The sequence below is a fragment of the Triticum aestivum genome, chromosome 7B, assembly GCF_018294505.1.
Source record: "Triticum aestivum cultivar Chinese Spring chromosome 7B, IWGSC CS RefSeq v2.1, whole genome shotgun sequence".
Taxonomy (NCBI): Eukaryota; Viridiplantae; Streptophyta; class Magnoliopsida; order Poales; family Poaceae; genus Triticum; species Triticum aestivum.
The window spans coordinates 642437651-642446347 of record NC_057813.1 but is presented as its reverse complement, the minus strand read 5'-3'; positions in this window follow the sequence as shown (position 1 = coordinate 642446347).

Below are 8697 nucleotides of genomic sequence, written 5' to 3'. Positions count from 1 at the left end.
CATCCCAACAAATGAACGCCTACGAAGACCACACCATGATAAGGATGAAGTAATGAGATGATTCTTGTTTCGAGCGTCAGCGCCTTTGCCGTTCAAACATCCTCACCAACAAAAAATCTCTACTATTAAAGAAAGTCTGTATGTCATTGTTCATTTCCATCGCTTGCACCTCCCCATAAATTAGGGCTAGAAAACTAGCTACTCCCGTCACCACAGATGTAGATTTTGGGTTCTCTCCTCCTGGTGCCAAATTACTCGTTGGAGAAGAGAGAACCAACCACAACACGATGGAAGCAACTATTCCTCCAGCGGATGGGGGAATTGTCTAGTGCATTAATACGTCTCCAACGTATCTATAATTTTTGATTGTTCCATGCTACTATATTACCCCTTTTGGATGTTTATGGGCTTTACTTTACACATTTATATCATTTTTGGGACTAACCTACTAACTGGAGGCCCATCCCGTATTGCTGTTTTTTTTGCCTATTTCAGTATTTCGAAGAAAAGGAATATCAAACGGAATGAAACCTTCGGGAGCGTGATTTTTGGAACGAACGTGATCCGGAGAACTTGGAGTGCAAGTCAAGAAGCAAACGAAGTGGCCAGGAGATAGGAGGGCGCGTCCTCTGTCTCCTGGGCCCCTCGAGCGGCCACCGACATACTTCTTCCTCTTATATATACCTACGTACCCCGAAAACATCCAGGGAGCCAACGAAAAACAATTTCCACCGTCGTAACCTTCTGTATCAGCGAGATCCCATCTTGGAGCCTTCGCCGGCGCTCCGTCGGAGGGGAAATCGACCACGGAGGGCTTCTACATCAACACCATAGCCCCTCTGATGAGTTGTGAGTAGTTTACCACAGACCTTCGGGTCCATAGTTATTAGCTAGATGGCTTCTTCTCTCTTTTTGGATCTCAATACAATGTTCTCCCCCTCTCTTGTGGAGATCTATTCGATGTAAACTCTTTTTGTGGTGTGTTTATCGAGATCCGATGAATTGTGGGTTTATGATCAAGTTTATCTATGAGAAATATCTGAATCTCCTCTGAATTCTTTTATGTATGATTGAGTTATCTTTGCAAGTCTCTTCGAATTATCAGTTTGGTTTGGCCTACTAGATTGATCTTTCTTGCCATGGGAGAAGTGCTTAGCTTTGGGTTCAACCTTGCGGTGTCCTTACCCAGTGACAGAAAGGGTTGCAAGGCACGTATTGTATTGTTGCCATCGAGGATAAAAAGATGGGGTTTATATCATATTGCTTGAGTTTATCCCTCTACATCATGTCATCTTTCTTAATGCGTTACTTTGTTCTTATGAACTTAATACTGTAGATGCATGCTGGATAGCGGTCGATGTGTGGAGTAATAGTAGTAGATGCAGGCAGGAGTCGGTCTACTTGTCACGGACGTGATACCTATATACATGATCATGCCTAGATAATCTCATAATTATTCGCTTTTCTATCAATTGCTCGACAGTAATTTGTTCACCCACCGTAATACTTATGTTATCTTGAGAGAGGCCTCTAGTGAAACCTATGGCCCCCGGGTCTATCTTTTATCATATAAGCTTTCAATCTACTTTTATTTGCATCTTTACTTTTTGCATCTATTATAAAATACCAAAAATATATTTATCTTATCATATTATCTCTATCAGATCTCACTTTTGCAAGTGGCCATGAAGGGATTGACAACCCCTTTATTGCGTTGATTGCGAGTTCTTTGTTTGTTTGTGTAGGTGCGTGGGACTTTTGAGGAGCCTCCTACTGGATTGATACCTTGGTTCTCAAAAACTGAGGAAAATACTTACGCTACTATTGCTGCATCACCCTTTCCTCTTCAAGGAAAACCAACGCAAGCTCAAGACGTACCAAGAAGGATTTCTGGCGCCGTTGTCGGGGAGGTCTTCGCTCAAGTCAAGACATACCAAGTACCCATCACAAACTCATCTCCCTCGCATGTAAATTATTTGCCATTTGCCTCTCGTTTTCCTCTCCCCCACTTCACCCTTGCCGTTTTATTCATCCTCTCTTTCGCAATCTCTTCTCCTCTCTTTTTCGCTTGCTTTTTTTTTGTTTGCTTGTGTGTTGGATTACTTGTTGCCATGGCGCAAGATAATACCAAATTGTGTGATTTCTCCAATACCAATAATAATGATTTCCTTAGTACTCCGATTGCTCCTCTTAATGATGTTGAGTCTTGTGAAATCAATACTGCTTTGCTAAATCTTGTTATGAAAGATCAATTCGCCGGCCTTCCTAGTGAAGATGCCGCTACTCATCTAAACAACTTTGTTGATTTGTGTGATATGCAAGAGAAGAAAGATACGGATAATGATATTGTTAAATTGAAGTTATTTTCGTTTTCACTTAGAGATCGTGCTAAAGTTTGGTTTTCGTCTTTGCCTAAAAATAGTATTGATTCTTGGAATAAGTGCAAAGATGCTTTTATCTCTAAGTATTTTCCTCCCGCTAAGATTATCACTCTTAGGAACGATATTATGAATTTTAAACAACTTGATCATGAGCATGTTGCCCAATCTTGGGAAAGAATGAAATTGATGATTCGCAATTGCCCTACTCATGGTTTGAATTTATGGATGATCATACAAAAATTTGATGCCGGTTTGAACTTTGCTTCTAGAAATCTTTTAGATTCGGCCGCGGGAGGCACGTTTATGGAAATCATGTTAGGAGATGCTACAAAACTTCTTGATAATATTATGGCTAATTATTCTCAATGGCACACGGAAAGATCCTCTAGTAAAAAAGTGCATGCTATAGAAGAAATCAATGTTTTGAGTGGAAAGATGGATGAACTTATAAAGTTGTTCGCTACGAAAAATACTCCTCTTGATCCCAATGATATGCCTTTGTCTACTTTGATTGAGAGTAATAATGAATCTATGGATGTGAATTTTGTTGGTAGGAATAGTTTTGGAAACAATGCTTATAGAGGAAACTTTAATTCTAGACCGTTCCCTAGTAATTCCTCTAATAATTATGGAAATTCCTACAATAATTCTTATGGTAATTTTCATAAGATGCCCTCTGATTTTGAGAATAGTGTGAAAGAATTTATGATTTCACAAAAGAATTTTAATGCGTTGCTTGAAGAAAAATTGCTCAAAGTTGATGATTTGGCTAGGAACGTTGATAGACTTTCGCTTGATGTTGATTCTCTTAAACTTAGATCTTCTCCTCCTAAGCATGATATCAATGAGTATCTCAAAGCAATGAGAATTTCCATTGATGAGTGCAAGGAAAGAACCGCTATATTGCGTGCTAAAAAAGATTGCTTTGTAAAGGCATGTTCTTCTAGTTTTAATGAAAATAATGATGAAGATCTTAAAGTTTTTGATGTGTCTCCTATTAGATCTTTGTTTTGCAATATGAATCTTGATAATAATGGGACTTAAGATGAGTCAACTTTAGTTAGAATGCGTCCCAAGAATTCGGAGTTTTTAGATCTTGATGCTAAATTTGGTAAAAGTGGGATTGAAGAGGTCATGACTTTAAATAGCATTGAACCCACTATCTCGGATTTCAAGGAATTTGATAATTGTTCTTTAGAAGGTTGTATTTCCTTATTGCAATCCATTGTTAATTCTCCTCATGCTTATAGTCAAAATAAAGCTTTTACCAAACATATTGTTGATGCCTTGATGCAATCTTATGATGAAAAACTTAATTTGGAAGTTTCTATACCTAGAAAACTTAATGATGAGTGGGAACCTACTATAAAGATTAGAATTAAAGATCATGAGTGTTATGCTTTATGTGATTTGGGTGCTAGTGTTTCCACGATTCCAGAAACTTTATGTGATATTTTAGGTTTCCATGATCTTGATGATTGCTCTTTAAATTTGCACCTTGCGGATTCCACCATTAAAAAGCCAATGGGAAGGATCAATGATGTTCTCATTGTTGCAAATAGAAATTTGGTGCCCATAGATTTTATTGTTATTGATATAGATTGCAATCTTTCTCGCCCTATTATTCTTGATAGATCTTTCCTTAGAACGATTGGTGCGACTATTGATATGAAGGAAGGGAATATTAGATTCCAATTTCCATTAAGGAAAGGCATGGAGCACTTTCCAAAAAAGGAAGTCAAATTACCTTATGAATCTATCATGCGAGCTACTTATGAATTGAGTGCCAAAGACGGCACCACTTAGATCTATCTTCGCTTTTATGCCTAGCTAGGGGCGTTAAACGATAGCGCTAGTTGGGAGGCAACCCAATTTTATTTGTGTTTTTTGTTTTTGTTTCTATTTAGTAATAAATTTTGCATCTACCTTATGTTTAGATGTGTTTTTATCTTTTAATTAGTGTTTGTGCCAAGTAGAACCTATAGGATAACCTATGATGATAGTTGATTTGATTCTGCTGAAAAACAGAAACTTTGCGCGCACTAAATTAGTTTTGTTAAATCACAGAAACGTGAATTTGCGTTGATTCTTTTTGCTGCTGATCAGTAGACAAATTGTCCAGGACTTCCTATTTTGGTATGATTTTTAGAGTTCCATAAGTTTGCGTTAGTTACAGATTTCTACAAACTGTTCTGTTTTTTACAGATTCCATTTTTCTTGTGTTGTTTGCTTATTTTGATGCATATATGGCTAGTAAAATAGTTTATAAACCATAGAGAAGTTGGAATACAGTAGGTTTAACACCAAAATAAATAAAGAGTGAGTTCATTACAGTACCTTATGTGGTGGTTTTCTTTTCTTTCACTAACGGAGCTTATAAGATTTCCTGTTGAGTTTTGTGTTGTGAAGTTTTCAAGTTTTGGGTAAAGCTTTGATGTACTATGGAATAAGAAGTGGCAAGAGCCTAAGCTTGGGGATGCCCAAGGCACCCCAAGATATTAAAGAATAGCCAAAATCCTAAGCTTGGGGATGCCCCGGGAAGGCATCCACTCTTTCGTCTTCGTTCATTGGTAACTTTACTTGGAGCTATATTTTTATTCGCCACATGATATGTGTTTTGCTTAAAGCATCGTGTATTATATTAGTCTTTGCTTTTTATTTTACCACAATCATCCTTTCTGTACACACCTTTTGGGAGAAGCCCACTTGATTAGAATTTGCTAGAATACTCTATGTGCTTCACTTATATCTTTTGAGCTTGATAGTTTTTGCTCTAGTGCTTCACTTATATATTTTAGAGCATGGCGGTGGCTTAATTTTGAAGAAATTGCTAGTCTCTCATGCTTCACTTATATTATTTTGAGAGTCTTTTAGAACAGCATGGTATTTGCTATGGTTATAAAATTGGTCCTAGAATGGTAGGCATCCAAGTTGGGTATAATAAAAACTATCATAGAAAGTGAATTGGATGCTATGATCAATTTGATGCTTGATAATTGTTTTGAGATATAGAGGTAGTAATGTTAGAGTCATGCTAGTGGGTAATTATGAAATTGAGAAATACTTGTCTTGAAGTTGGCAAGTCCCGTAGCATGCACGTATGGTAAAAGTTGTGTGACAAATTTGTTGCATGAGGTGCTCTTTTAATTGCCTTCCTTATGAGTGAAGGTCGGGATCACGCGATGGTTAACTCCTACCAACCCTTCCCCTAGGAGCATGCGTAGTAGTACTTTGATTCGAGGGCAAGTAGACTTTTGCAATAAGTATATGAGTTCTTTATGACTAATATGAGTCCATGGATATACGCACACTCATCCTTTCACTTTGCTAGCCGCTATTATACCGCGCAACTTTCGTCGGTATAATGCACCCATTATTTACCTTCATCAAAACAGCCACCATACCTACCTATTATGGCATTTCCATAGCCATTCCGAAATATATTGCCATGCAACTTTCCACCGGTCCGTTTATTATGACACACTTCATCATTGTCATATTGCTCTTTGCATGATCATGTAGTTGACATCGTATTTGTGGCAAAGCCACTTTCATAATTTTCATACATGTCGCTCTTGATTCATTGCATATCCCGGTACCCCGCCGGAGGCATTCATATAGAGTCATATCTTGTTCTAGTTTTGAGTTGTATTTCTTGAGTTGTAAACCAATAAAAGTGTGATGATCTTCATTATTAGAGCATTGTCCCAGTGAGGAAAGGATGATGAAGACTATGGTTCCTCCACAAGTCGGAATGAGACTCGGACTTTAAAAAGAAAAAGAAAAAGAAAAGAGAAAGGCTAAAGAAAAAAGAAAGAAAGAAAGAAAGAAAAATAAAAAAAGGAAAAGAAAAAATGAGAGAAAAAGAGAGAAGGGACAATGCTACTATCTCTTTTTCCACACTTGTGCTTCAAAGTAGCACCATGATCTTCATGATAGAGAGTCTCCTATGTTGTCACTTTCATATACTGAGTGGGAATTTTTCATTATAGAACTTGACTTGTATATTCCAATGATGGGCTTCCTCAAAATGCCCTAGGTCTTCGTGAGCAAGCAAGTTGGATGCACACACACTTAATTTTTTTGTTGAGCTTTCATATATTTATAGCTCTAATGCATCCGTTGCATGGCAATCCATACTCACTCACATTGATATCTATTGATGGGCATCTCCATAGCCCGTTAATACGCCTAGTTGATGTGAGACTATCTTCTCCCTTTTTTTCCTCACAACCACCACCATATATCATCATAGTGTTATGTCCATGGCTTGCGCTCATGTATTGGGTAAGAGTTGAAAAAGCTGAAGCGCGTTAAAAAGTATGAACCAATTGCTTGGCTGAAACCAGGGTTGTGCATGATGAGAGTATTTTGTGTAATGGAAATGAAGCATGGCCTAACTATATGATTTTGTAGGGATAAGCTTTCTTTGGCTATGCTATTTTGATAGGACATGATTACTTGTTAGTATGCTTCGAAGCATTATTATTTTTATGCTTTATAAGCTTTATCTTGAATCATTTGGATCTGAACATTCATGCCACAATAAAGAAAATTACATTGAGAATTATGCTAGGTAGCATTCCACATCAAAAATTCTGTTTTTATCATTTACCTACTCGAGGACGAGCAAGAATTAAGCTTGGGGATGCTTGATACGTCTCCAACGTATCTATAATTTTTTATTGGTCCATGCTATTATATTACCCCTTTTGGATGTTTATGGGCTTTATTTTACACATTTATATCATTTTTGGGACTAACCTACTTACCGGAGGCCCAGCCCGTATTGCTATTTTTTTGCCTATTTCAGTATTTCGAAGAAAAGGAATATCGAACAGAGTCCAAATGAAATGAAACCTTCGGGAGCGTGATTTTTGGAACGAACGTGATCCGGAGAACTTGGAGTGCAAGTCAAGAAGCAAACGAGGCGGCCAGGAGATAGGAGGGCGCGCCCACCCCTCATGGGCGCGCCCCCTGTCTCCTGGGCCCCTCGAGCGGCCACCGACGTACTTCTTCCTCCTATATATACCTACGTACCCCGAACACATCCAAGGAGCCAACCAAAAACAATTTCCACTGCCGTAACCTTTTGTATCCGCGAGATCCATCTTGGAGCCTTCGCCGGCGCTCCGCCGGAGGGTGAATCGACCACGAAGGGCTTCTACATCAACACCATAGCCCCTCCGATGAGTTGTAGGTAGTTTACCACAAACCTTCGGGTCCATAGTTATTAGCTAGATGGCTTCTTCTCTCTTTTTGGATCTCAATACAATGTTCTTCCCCTCTCTTATGGAGATCTATTCGATGTAAACTCTTTTTGCGGTGTGTTTGTCGAGATCCGATGAATTGTGGGTTTATGATCAAGTTTATCTATGAGAAATATTTGAATCTCCTCTGAATTCTTTTATGTATGATTGGGTTATCTTTGCAAGTCTCTTCGAATTATCAGTTTGGTTTGGCCTACTAGATTGATCTTTCTTGTCATGGGAGAAGTGCTTAGCTTTGGGTTCAATCTTGCGGTGTCCTTACCCAGTGACAGAAAGGGTTGCAAGGCACGTATTGTATTGTTGCCATCGAGGATAAAAAGATGGGGTTTATATCATATTGCTTGAGTTTATCCCTCTACATCATGTCATCTTTCTTAATGCGTTTCCCTGTTCTTATGAACTTAATACTCTAGATGCATGCTGGATAGCGGGCGATGTGTGGAGTAATAGTAGTAAATGCAGAATCATTTCGATCTATTTGTCGCGGACGTGATGCCTATATACATGATCATGCCTAGATAATCTCATAATTATTCGTTTTTCTATCAATTGCTTGACAGTAATTTGTTCACCCACCGTAATACTTATGCTATCTTGAGAGAAGCCTCTAGTGAAACCTATGGCCCCGGGTCTATCTTTTATCATATAAGATTTCAATCTACTTTTATTTGCATCTTTACTTTTGCATCTATATTATAAAATACAAAAAATATATTTATCTTATCATATTATCTCTATCAGATCTCACTTTCGCAAGTGGCCGTGAAAGGATTGACAACCCCTTTATTGCGTTGGTTGCAAGTTCTTTGTTTGTTTGTGTAGGTGCGTGGGACTTTTGAGGAGCCTCCTACTGGATTGATATCTTGGTTCTCAAAAACTGAGGAAAATACTTACGCTACTATTGCTGCATCACCCTTTCCTCTTCAAGGAAAACCAACGCAAGCTCAAGATGTAGCATGCATGAGGGCTTGTGGTAGACCAGACGTGTTTATACCTATTGAAGTTCGAAAAAACCTAGCAAAATTGGGGCATATACACAACTGAAT